We start from the raw sequence: 12,982 nt of genomic DNA, 5'->3' as shown, positions 1-12,982 counted from the left end.
CCTTTCAGGGCTTATCTACAGCATTCTATAAAGCTGTAGATAAGCCCCTGTTCCGACCTGAAAGAAAAACAAGTTTTATTATACTCACCTGGGGGGCAGTCCGATCCAATGGGAGTCGCAGGTCCAGCATCTCCCATCTTCATGCAATGCCACCCTCCTGCTTGCTTCCTCGCTCCCGGCATCGCACTTCTGCGCAGGCGTACTTCTCTCCTGTTGAGGGCAGAGCAAAGTACTGCAGTGAGCAGGCGCTGGGCCTCTCTGACCATTCCCAGCTCCTGCACACTGCAGTACTTTGCTTTGCCCTCAACAGGGCAGATCAGTTCACCTGCGCAGGAGCACGGCACGAAGCAAGTAGGATTACTACATCGCATGAAGATGGGAGGCGCCAGACCCGGGACCTGCGACACCCATCGGACCAGACCGCCCCCGGATGAGTATAATAAAACTTGTTTTTCTTCTCTTTACAAGTCAGACCAGGGGTTTATCTACAGCATTATAGAATGCTGTAGATAAGCCCCGAAAGGCAGTGGATGCATCTAATAGCGGCAAAACAAGGTGACAGGTTCCCTTTAATGAAGACAGTCATACCACATAAAATAGTCATTAAATAACATTTACCTCATGCCTGCTTTATATCAGCACCATTTTTAAAACATCCTTTTTTTGTTAGGATATTAGAAGGTTTCAAATTGTAGCAGCAATTTTTCATTTTTTCAAGGAAATTTACAAAACTTTCTTTTTTAGGGACCTATACAGTTTTAAAGTGACTTTGGCAGACCTACATGTCATAAAATCCCCAAAAGGGATACCACTTTAAAAACTGCACCCCTCAACGTATTCAAAACGGCTGTCAGGTAGTTTATTAACCCTTCGGGTGATTTTCAGAACTTAATACAAAGTGGTATGACAGGAAGAACAAAAAGTATTTTTAAAAATAAATGTTGCTAACTTCTGAACAGGTCACTATAGCCGGCAGATTCCAAGGCCGTTATTTGGCTGTAAACTGCCATGGGAAACATCAGGACCAACTGATCAAGATCTCAGGGTGCTAATGGGGTTAAATATGGAGCCCCCACACACTGTTAATTTAGATGCTGAAGTCACTATTGACAGAAGCATCTAAGGGGTTAAAAAGCCATGGTTGGTGCTAAAATCAATCAAAGCTGAACAGCAGGGTGTCAGCTATAGTGTAGAGTTGCCAGCTGCTGCATTTTCACCATTATTCTTATATGTGAGGTCAGTAAAAAGACATATTGGTGGTCACTAAGGGGTTAATGGCATATTTACAAAGGCCAACCACGTTTCAGATGTGCACTGAAGGATCTGCAATAGATCAGTGCACAAAAGTGTCACTCGACAGCGAGATTCCTATTTACACACTACCATGCACTGCCGAGAACAATGATCTAAGATCATTTCACCAAACGAACGTGTTTTGCTTTTCCATGGGGTTACTGGCGAACTGTTAAGAATTATTGTGAAAAAGCGTTCCTAGGAATTATTGTTCTTGATAATTTTGCAATGTAACTGCTCAATAAAGGGACTGTCAGCACAGAATGACTTTTCAGATTAATCTCGCCGCTCGGTGCTTCACGGCGTGGCCAATCATTTATATACACCTTCCCACCTGCTTGGTTTCCAGCTATCTCCTCCCTTCTCTGGCTCTATGAAGCCACAGCTGTCAATGAAAGGGTGGAGGGGAAAAAGGGAAATTAAATGGAAACCAAGCAGGTAGGAACATGTATTTAAATGATAGGCACCGCCATTAAAGGGAATCTGTAACCCATTTTTTCGAATATGAGCTGCCGGCACCGACATCAGGGCTTATCTACAGCATTCTGTAATGCTGTAGATAAGCCCCCCAATGTAACCTGAAAGATAAGAAAAATAGGCATTAGACCTACCGGTAATTATGTTTCCAGGAGTCCATCCTGACAGCACCAGGGAGGACGTCCCTCGCCTCCTTGCAGGGACAGGAAGAGCACACAAGAAGTTAAACGGTGTCCACCCCCATTCCCTCAGTGTTTTTCCAAGTACCACACCGTGGATGATGCAACTGAACACTTTATTTACAGAAACATATTACGACATATGACATCATTAATTTGGGAAGGGAACTATCCGTGCTGTCAGGATGGACTCCTGGAAACAATTACCGGTAGGTCTAAAGCCTATTTTCCAGGACGTCCCTCTTGACAGCACCAGGGAGAATATCAAAGTATCCCCTTAGGGTGGGATGACTGCCTGGAGAACCATTCTCCCGAAAGCAGTCTGTTGGTTAGACAACACATCTAATTTGTTATGCTTACAGAATGTGTCCAACCTGGACCAGGTTGCGGCCCTACAGATTTGGTTTACTGAAGCCCCTGCTCTTTCCGCCCAGGAGACTGACAAAGCTCGTGTTGAGTGAGCTTTTAACACTTCTGGGGGAGGAACCCCTCGAGAGACATAGGCTAAACTGATTAGCGATGTTATCCATCTCGCGATGGAAGCTTTTGAGGCTTTTCTCCCTTTGTCTTTCCCCCCAAAGAGTAGAAATAGGTTATGGTCCTGTCTCCAACCCTGCGTGGCCCTGATGTAATCAATAACTGCCTGGCGTACGTCTAATTCGTGCAGGGTCCTTCCTTTGTCATTTGAGGGGTTCTCACAAAAGGAAGGTAAAATTATTTCCTGGTTTAAGTTTTGGACTGACGCAACTTTGGGCAAAAAGGTGGGGTCTAATTTCATGATTATTTGATCCTCCCAGATTCGGCGATATGAGTCTCGGATAGATAGCGCCTGTATCTCACGTATCCGTTTTGCAGTGGTGATCGCCACTAAGAATGCTACCTTCATGGTTCGATGTGAGATGGGCATCTCCTGACTCTGGATAAAGGGATCTGAGCAAAGGGACCGCAGGACAAGACTAAGATCCCATGGGGGAACTTACCTCCTGAATGTGGGATGTAACCTCTGAGTTGCCCTGATAAATCTTATTACCCAGGTATGGGAGGCCAAGGGGTAGTCCAGAAAAGCACTTAATGCCGAGATCTGGACCTTCGGCGTGCTAGGCCTAAGTCCTTTATTAAAGCCTGCCTGAAGAAAATCCAGTATCTTTTACGGGTTTTCTGCTGGCCTGAATAGTTGATATGACCTGGTCTGACAGGCCTCAAGCCCTCAGGATCTGCCGTTCAGGATCCAGGCTGACAGGTGAAGTCTCCCTGGATCTTGGTGAAGCACCGGCCCTTGGTGAATGTCTTCCCTCTGTGGAAGCAGGAGTGGTCGATCTTCTGCCATAATCCCCAGGAGTGGAAACCAGCTCCTTTTCGGCCAATAAGGTGCTATCAGTAGCACTCTTGCCTGATCCTCCTGAATCTTCCTGAGGATGGCTGGAATGAGAGCTATCGGGGGAAAGGCACATGAGAGAGTCTGCCCCTACTTTTGGCTTAGGGCGTCTACCCCTTCTGGATTGTCCAACGGATTCAGAGAGAAAAACCTGCACGTCTTTGCATTCTTTCTGGTTGCGAAGAGGTCTATCTGCGGTCTTCCCCAGCGCTGGCATAAGTTCTGAAAGATCTCTGTGTTCAGCTCCCACTCCGTGGGACAGATCTTCTGCCTGCTTAAATAATCTGCCACTGTGTTTTGCGACCCTTCGAGATGGACTGCTGTTACTGACAGAACCGTATTTTCTGCCCAGGAAAAGATCTTTTTTGCCAGGTCCTGGAGTGCCCAATGCCTTGTTCCTCCTTGATGCCGGAAGGAAACCGCCATCACATTGTCCGATAGAATCTTTACGTGTTGATTTCTCAGTTTGTCCTGATTTCTTCTTAGGGCCTCCCATGTGGAGTAAAGTTCCTTGTAGTTGGAGGAGGTGGACCGCATGTATGCCGGCCATTCTCCCTGAAGACTTCTGCCTTCTAGATGAGCCCCCAGCCCCATTTGCTGGCGTCTGTAGTGATTATGACGCATGGGGAGGTGATCCAGGGGACACCTTTCCTTAGGTTTTTTCGCTGCATCCACCACACCAGGGATCTTTTTACTGCTGGAGACAAGGCCATTTTCTTGTCTAGGGAGGTCTGGTGACGATCCCAGGCGGCCAGTACTTCTTTTTGAAGGGTTCTCGCATGGAACTGTGCCCATCGGACCCAAGGGATGCAGGATGTCATGAGGCCCAGAGCGCGCATGGCTATTCTGATGGAAACGCGGCCTTTTTGAAGTTCCTTCATGCGGTCCCGTATCCATGTCTGTTTTTCTGGTGGTAAGAAGTTCTGCTTCTGGAGTCCAGTAGTACCCCCCAAAAAAAATCTTTCTTATTTCTGGTAATAGGTACGATTTTTCTATGTTTATGATCCAGCCCAGAAACTCTAGAACCTCTATTGTCTTCTCCTTGTGTCACCGTAGTTCTTCTGCCGATCTCACCACCAGGAGGAAGTCGTCTAGGTATGGAATGATGATTATTCCGCGATTTCTTATGAGCGCCACCATTTCCGCGACTAGCTTCGTGAAGACTCGAGGCGCCGAGGCCAGACCAAAAGGAAGACACTGAAATTGAAAGTGGCAGGTCCGATTCTGAAGTCTTACTGCAAACCTCAGGAATCTCTGTGACATTGGGTGAATTGGCACCTGATAGTAGGCACTCAGGTCCAGGGTACACATCAGGGCATTCTTGTCTATCAAATGGACTGTGGATCTGATTGACTCCATTCAGAATCTTTTGTACGTGACCCAGGCATTTAAGGGTTTCAGATTTATAATGGTACGGGATTCTCCGGATGGCTTTGCGATGGCAAATAGGGACGAATAGTGGCCCATCCCAATTTCTGCCCGGGGAACCGGAATTACCACCCCTAAGTTTGCCAGTTCTGTCACGTTGACCCACATCTGGGAGTCGTCCTTTATTCTGCGGGGAGAAATGGACCTTTCGGGGGGAGGGGATGAAAATTCTATTTGGTAACCCTCTGCTATTGTCCTCAGTACCCACTGATTTTTTGTGATCTGAGACCACTGGGAACTGAATTCTCTGAGTCGACCCCCTATGTTGGTATAGTCATGTTCTCCTGGATCTAGTACGTGATCCAGAAGGGGGGGTGTGTGTTTAGATCTTCCAGCTCTAGAGTGGGTGCTACCGAAGGAACCCCTCTGAGAGCTCCCCTGGTACCTATAGTACTGCTGCCTTCTATATCCCCCGGGTCTACGAAAGGGCTGGTCTCTAGGCTTCTTTTCCTCAGGGAACCCTTTCTTTACATCAGATGCTTTTTCTAATATATCATCCAATGCTGGGCCAAAGACTTTTAACCCAGAGAAGGGAAGGGCACAGAGCTTGTTTTTAGAGGCTCCGTCCCCCGTCCAGGTCTTTAACCAGATGGCTCTGCGTGCCAAATTTGACAAAACCATTCCGGGCGGCAAATCTAAAAGATTCCGCCGATACATCGGCTAGGAAGGCTGTGGCTGACTTCATGATCGGAAGAGAATCTATAATTTCCTCCCTTGGGGTTTTATTAGTTAAATGTTCCTCTAACTGGCACAACCATAAACACATAGACCTTGCTACCGAAGTAGCTGCAACGTTTGTTTTAATTAAGGCTGCTGATGTTTCCCAGGCCCGCCTTAGTAGGTTATCCGCCTTCCTATCCATGGGGTCCCTCAGACTACACACGTCATCAAAAGGGATCATTGTTTTCTTGGCTACTTTTGCCACAGGGACTACAATCTTGGAAACTACTTCCCATTCTTTAATGTCCTCGGGGTCAAAGGGGAGCCGTCTCTTGAAGTCCCGGGATATTATGAGACGTTTTTTTGCCTCCTCCCATTCCTCCAGGACCATAGCTCGCACATGGTCGTTCAATGGAAATACTACTTTCTGGACCTCCTCAATCTGCATTGTGTCTCTGACTGCCTGAACCAGATTGTATCATCCGAGGAAAAGAGGTATCTTTTCCCATACTCCGGTTCGCTAGTGCCCAGCTCGCCTTCTTCCTGATCCGACTCCGAGGAGTAGGAACCTTCCTCCGAACTAAGCTCCATCTCCTGTCTGGTTCGCTTAGTACTGGGGCCTGGATTGGCTGGCACAAGGTGGCCACGGAAGCCTGGACCTCCTCTCGAATCAGCGATCTCATCTCCGATAGAAGGGACGGCTGTTCGCCTTTCATTACTTTGGCCGTACAAGTGTCACACAGCAACTTCTTGTGCTTGCTGGGGAGCTTAACTCTGCATAAGGGACACTTATTGGGCTTCCCTGGGTCTTTCTCCGCCTGTTTGGTCGTGGGAATGTGCGCTGTCGGTTGTGCCTTTTCCTGCATAGTGCAAGAGAGGGACAGTCAGGCTCTCGGTCGGTCGGTCTGCGCTATGCGCACTTACCACGTCTGGGTCGATTCTGCCCTGGTTCTCCATCCTTGCTGTGAGCCTCTGCGAGGTCAGGACACGCGAGTGCTGCCTGTCTCGCTGATGCCGCGCTCTGCTCCTTCAGAGCGCCCGCCGGCGGCCTGTATTTCTGGCGCTCTGACGTCACCGGAAGTGCGTCGCGGTCTCTCTGCACGCGACTTCCGGTCCCCGCGCTGCTGCCGGCGTTGGAGCCGAGAGCCTCCGCTGCGGGAGGAAGCAGCTCTACCCAGGGGGCTCGTCCCTCCCCTGGTCTCTGTGGCTAAGGGACCCCCACCCAGGAGGGTTTCAGCGCCGGGGCCGCTTCACAGGAGGAATGATTGGCAGGGCCGCCCGATCCCCCTGGACCCCTCCGGTAAGCAGACTCCTCTTGTGCGTCCCTCCGTGCAGGGACAGGAAGAAACACTGAAGGAATGGGGGTGGAGACGGTTTTTAACCTCTTGTGTGCTCTTCCTGTCCCTGCAAGGAGGCAAGGGACGTCCTACCTGGTGCTGTCAGGAGGGACGTCCAGGAAAAAAAGTTAAATTATACTCATCTCTTTCCTCCCTGTAGTGGCTCCGTCGCACTGCTCTGCCCTGTTGAGGGCAGAGCAGAATACTGCAGTGCGCAGGCGCCGGACCTCTCCCAGCGCCTGCGCACTGCAGGACTCTGCCCTGCCCTCAACAGGGCAGGACTCTGCCCTGCCCTCAACAGGGCAGGACTCTGCCCTGCCCTCAACAGGGCAGGACTCTGCCCTGCCCTCAACAGGGCAGGACTCTGCCCTGCCCTCAACAGGGCAGGACTCTGCCCTGCCCTCAACAGGGCAGGACTCTGCCCTGCCCTCAACAGGGCAAAGCAGCACACCTGCACCGGAGCTACGACAAGGAGGAAAGAAGAGGACAGCATCGCATGAAGATGGGAGGCGCCGGACAGGACCGCGACACCCACTGAACCGGACCGCCCCCCTTGTGAGTATAATCTAACTCTTTTTTCTTACATTTAAGGTTACATCGGGGGCTTATCTACAGCATTACAGAATGCTGTAGATAAGCCCCTGATGGCGGTGCCGGCAGCTCATATTCGAAAAAAGGGGTGACAGATTCCCTTTAAGCATGGAGTCAGTACTTGGTTTGAACAGTCGTTCCGTGCTGACAGTCACTTTAGGATCTCAGCCTTCAAGTTGTAAGTCTCCCAATCTACTTACCCGTTTAAAGCCTGAGGCTGTAGGAATTTAGCTGCAAAAATAAAGCAAAATGTAAACAATTTTTTAGGCCATTGAGACCCCCCCACAGAATTACACGTCAAGGCGATTTAAGTCACTGTAGATTCTGCATGGCAATTTACAGTACAACGTAAGTGAATGAGGTTTTTGAAGTCAACATCCACATGTAGAGGAAAGACCTAAATGACTGGATTCTCAGATCTGCACCATGCTTTTCGATTTGCAAATAAGCTGCAGATTTCCAAAGCATAATGTACTTAAAGTATTTTTTTTTTTTTTTATGAACCCGTTAACGACCACCGATACGCATTTAAAATGGCAGCCGCTAAGAGCACTTATTCCCTCATTGCCTTTTTTAAAACAGGAATAAAACTTTAGGCCCCCCTCCCCCAAAGTCAGAAAATCTCTGGGGTCTCGACTACCGTGGGTAGCTCAGACCCCTGAGAACATGATAAGAGCCAGATTATCCGGTCTCCGATCACAAAAAAATAAAATAAAGTGTGCCCGCTGTTGATTTCTCCCTCTTCTAACATGATATATATGTCAGTGGAGAGAGAAATGATCGATCAAAAAAAAAAAAAAAAAAAAAAAAAAAAAAAAATTAGTAAATCAAATCCCCCTTTGTCACCCCGCTAGATAAAAATTATAAAACTTTTATTGCGTTAGAACCCCCCCAAAGTTAACCCCTTAACGAACAGACGTATTTTTGGTTTTGCATTTTCATTTTTTGCTCCCCTTTTTTGAAAGCCATAACTTTTATTTTGTGGTCAAAATGGCCATGTGGAGGTTTGTTTTTTGCAGGACGAGTTGTATTTTGACCGACACTATTGGATTTACCATGTTTTGTACTCGAAAACGGGAAAACAATTCCAAGTGCGGTGAAATTGAAAAAAAAAGTGCAATCCAAGTTTTTTTTGCTTTTCACCATGTTCGTTAAATGCTAAAACTGACCTGAGTGCAAGATTCTCCCGGTAATTACGAGTTCATAGACACCAAACATGTCTAGGTTATTTTTTTATTTAAGTGGTGAAAAAAACCAAAGCACCGTATATACTCGAGTATAAATGGACCCAAGTATAAGCCGAGGCACCTAGTTTTGCGACGGAAAATGTATTGCAGGGCAGGGGACTCGAGCACCCGCGATAAGCGGGTGCATGTCTGAGCACCCAATGCAAACTGGAGTAGTGAGCACTTGCGGACAATCCTAATGACATTCAATGACAACCTAATGTTATCAAATTCTGAGTCATACATGTGGGCTTAAAATACTCACTTATACCCTGGTATAAAATCCATGAGGGGTGTTTCCAAAATGGGGTCACTTGTAGGGAGTTTCCACTGCTTAGGCACATCAAGAGCTCTCCAAACGCGACAGGTCCGCTAATTATTCCAGCAAATTTTACATTAAAAAAGTCAAACCGTGCTCCTTCCCTTCCGAGTGCTGCCGTGCACCTAAACGGTAGACTTCCCCCACATATAAGGTACGTGAAGATTATACAATTAATTTTAGGGTCCATTTTCTCCTTTTACTCATGTGCAAATAAAGCTTGTCTAAAGTAATTTTTTTTTTTTAAATGTTCCTTCTTTTCCCTTCCATATTGCTTCAGTTCCTGTTAAGCAACTGAAGGGTTAATAAACTTCTTGAATGTGGTTTTGAACACCTTGAGGGATGCAGTTTTAGGCCTCTTTCACACATCCGTCTGTCACCATCTGGCGGCTTTAAAAAAAAATCTTTCTGCGGATTCAAAACTGCAGCTTTTCCGTAGTTGAAAATCCACAGCATGTGCACAGCGGATTGTAAATCACATACTTACATTGTACTGTACACTGTCTGCAGAACTGCTGCGGATCCGCAGAGGCCAAATCCGCAGCGGATCCGCAGAGGCCAAATCCGCAGCGGATCCGCAGAGGCCAAATCCGCAGCGGATCCGCAGAGGCCAAATCCGCAGCGGATCCGCAGAGGCCAAATCCGCAGCGGATCCGCAGAGGCCAAATCCGCAGCGGATCCGCAGAGGCCAAATCCGCAGCGGATCCGCAGAGGCCAAATCCGCAGCGGATCCGCAGAGGCCAAATCCGCAGCGGATCCGCAGAGGCCAAATCCGCAGCGGATCCGCAGAGGCCAAATCCGCAGCGGATCCGCAGAGGCCAAATCCGCAGCGGATCCGCAGAGGCCAAATCCGCAGCGGATCCGCAGAGGCCAAATACGCAGCGGATCCGCAGAGACCAAATCCGCAGCGGATCCGCAGAGGCCAAATCCGCAGCGGATCCGCAGAGGCCAAATCCGCAGAGGCCAAATCCGCAGCGGATCTGCAGAGGCCAAATCCGCAGCAGAATCCGCAGCGGATCCGCAGCAGAATCCGCAGCGGATCCGCAGCAGAATCCGCAGCGTGTGCACATAGACTAAAGAACCTTTTAAAACGCTTAAGAAACCTTTGCATGTGTTTTTTGTTAATTATTCTAATTTACTGAGATAATGACTTGGGTTTTCATTGACTGTAAGCCATAATCATCAACATTAACAGAACTAAACACCTGAAATAGGTCACTGTTTTTAATGACTATATAACATACGAGTTTCACTTTTTGTATTGAAGAACTGAAATAAATTAACCTTTTGATGATATTCTAATTTAGTGAGAAGCATTTGTGTTAGGCTGTGTGCTGTTTACATACAATGAAGGTTTTATAGCTAGAGGATTATTACTGTCCAGACTAGCCCTCTTGCCAAGTGGTCTGATCATGCCACCTCATCTGAAAAAGTGACATCCCTGGAATCTAACTCTCTGCCCCTATTAATCTCAGATTAAATAGCAAAACCCTTATGACAAATTCCCTTCAGTCTACCCGTTTGGCTTTTCTGTACTCCATTACTATGCACGTTTACTATGAACTTTGGCAGTCTAGAGGGAGGCATCTTAATGCCCGCTGCACACAATCTGGAAGTAGCAGCTCTTTGTACGCAGCACGTTTGCTGCATCCAAAGTGCTGCCGTCTATTGAATGCAGGTGAATCCGCATGTGTTCACTGGACCGCACGGATTCACTGTGTCCAATACATTCTATTGGTGAAATTTCTCTTGCGGAGACTCTCCGCAGGTGTCTGTGGACCCATATTTCTTGAAATCCCATCCACAATGCCCTAACAGCTGGCGGCTGCAGGTTTGGTGCTGCATAAGTATGCAGCGTCAATCCCGCAGCAATTACTGATCCTGTGCACATACCCTAACAGTGTGTTCACTACTCAGCAAGGCATTCAGTGGAAGTCAACCTCCTCTCAACGCTGTTGCAAAGTATCATCCAGTAGTCTACAGTCATACAAAATGTCAGCGGGAACAATGCGGAAAGAATGTGATAAGCAGAAGAGGTGAGGATTATCTGCAGATTTACACTTGCTACTGAAGCACGTAGGGAAATTCAGAGCCGATACAATCTGCTGCAGATTTGTCTGCAAAACTTACAGGTGAGAGGGAAGCACCTTACATGGATTCTGTCACCCCCCCCCCCCCCCCCGAAATGACTATCCGCTGGAGAAAGAGCACAGTGCTCCGCTATTAAGGCTATGTGCACACGTAGCAGAAAATTTCTGATGAAAAACCTGACTCCCTTCCCAGAAACCGGGCGTTTTTTTGCGCAAAAAATGCGCGGTTTTTATGCGGTTTTCAAGACGCATAGAAATAGCCAGAAACGCAGAAAAATCCGCGAAATTAATTAGCATGCTGCGTTTTTTACCGTGAAGCGGTTTTTTCGCAGTAAAAACGCATCAGTATGCACAAAAAGTGCAAAATGCATAGAAATTAATCAGAAGCTTATTTTTAGCGGTTTTATTGGAAAATCCGCTAAAAAAAACGCTATGTGTGAACACAGCCTTACAGCAGTCCTATGGAAAATGAATTGGGCGATGGCTGATCATCTGCATCCTCACTCCATAGTATCACGAGGGGATGGCGTCTGACCACTGGGACCCCTACTTATCTGTAAATAATCACTTACGGATAGGCGCTTCGTTATGTTCACCAGATGACCCCCGGGTACATCCTCAATATTTACCCCCTTTAGGCTGAGATGAGAATTCACTCTACTCTAGGGCATACTGCGCCCAAGTCCGTGCCTCTCATTTCCACACTGACCACAGGGAGACGCTAACGCGATGACCATCGGACGCCCGGCGACCATCGGTCCTGTCCTAGTGGCCAGTAACGAGCGTCCGTCCACGCTATACAAGCCGTTCAGCACCCGACAGTTGCAGATCAACGGCCAATTCGGTCTCGCAAGGCATCGCTGTGGCCCGGGATGGCAGCGCGGGACGCCGGAAGGTAAATATACCCCGATTTTTTTTATTTTTTGCAGCATTTTAACATCCTATCTTTTACTATTGAGGCCGCATAGGCGGCCTCAATAGTAAAAACCTGGTCACACTTGTCAAACACTATGTTTGACGAGTGTGACCAACCTGTCAATCACTTTCCAAGCGATGCTTCAAATCGCTTGGAAAGTGCTTGAATATCGCACGCGAAAATCGCGATCATAATCGCGGTAAAATCGCGCGATTTCTGGGAAGGAGTCCGGTTTTTAGTGAGCGTTTTAAAACGCTACGTGGGCACATAGCCTAAGGATTATTATGCCAGCAGAAACAAATTCAAGTTTTGGCCAGGTGATTAAGATAACAGGGCTGGTGTGAGAGGACATTAGGGAGGCAGGAGACGTGGCGAGCGGCTGATAACGTCCATATAATAAGACAGCGCCACACCGGCTGAGTGTCGCCACGACGACAGCGCAAGTAGCACTCACCAACCGTCCGATGTGCGCTACGGCAGCACCTCTGGGTGCCCAATAAGGTGATTGGGGCAAAAAAAAAATTCTCCAGAAATAATAAGTCATGATACCAAGACACGAAAGGAGCACAACTATGGGGAGTCCTCTCAGGGCATCACTACGGTCATTACCACATCAGCTAACAAGGCAACAAACACCCCAGGCCAGCCCCCCACAGGCCTCGGCGCAGGCCCCAGCCAGGAAACAGGCCGCGAACACACCGGTAACCCCCCCACACCACCCCCGATGCCTCAGAGACCCGCTCCCGCCAGCTGAGCCGGTGTACCAATAAGTAGCTCGTATTTACCAAATCTCACACCCCAGCAGCGAAAAGAGCGGCAGCCGACACGAAACCGATGAGCTTCCAAAATGGCGTCTGCAGCGCAGCTCCGTCCTTGTGGAAAGCATGGGGCTGAGGCGCCAGTGACGTCACTAGTCAGCGATTGGCTCCGGCTAAGCGTCGCTGGCCAGGACGGAGACATTTTGTTGGTTGCCAACGGTTATTTAGTATGAACGGACACCCCTACTGTAGGGAAGATAACCATCTCATTTCCTTTATTTCTATTCGGATTGACTGTATGAGAAATAAAAAGAGGCCGAGGGGTTTTATATT

The 12,982-nt window shown here is 48.1% G+C and overlaps 1 protein-coding gene across 5 annotated transcripts in view; it reads right to left on the bottom strand.

Annotated features, from left to right (window-relative positions):
• RBM12B (RNA binding motif protein 12B) overlaps positions 1 to 12,902 on the bottom strand; it is an 89,606-nt gene extending 76,704 nt beyond the window's left edge. For 2 of the 5 annotated variants that reach the window (XR_012220976.1, XR_012220977.1), the window contains exon 1: positions 12,677 to 12,902. The gene's annotated coding sequence lies outside the window, so the exon portion shown is untranslated. Of the gene's footprint in view, positions 1 to 7,540; positions 7,572 to 12,345; positions 12,517 to 12,676 lie in introns of those variants that run through there. The other 3 variants (XM_073550488.1, XM_073550487.1, XM_073550489.1) reach the window with 3 other exon arrangements.
• Between the last annotated feature and the right edge of the window lie 80 nt (positions 12,903 to 12,982).

Source organism: Dendrobates tinctorius, unplaced genomic scaffold (genome assembly GCF_039654945.1).
Source record: "Dendrobates tinctorius isolate UK_male_01 unplaced genomic scaffold, ASM3965494v1 ptg000165l, whole genome shotgun sequence".
Lineage (NCBI taxonomy): Eukaryota > Metazoa > Chordata > Amphibia > Anura > Dendrobatidae > Dendrobates > Dendrobates tinctorius.
Note: the sequence above shows the minus strand (reverse complement) of the source record. Positions and strands in the feature narration are given on the sequence as shown.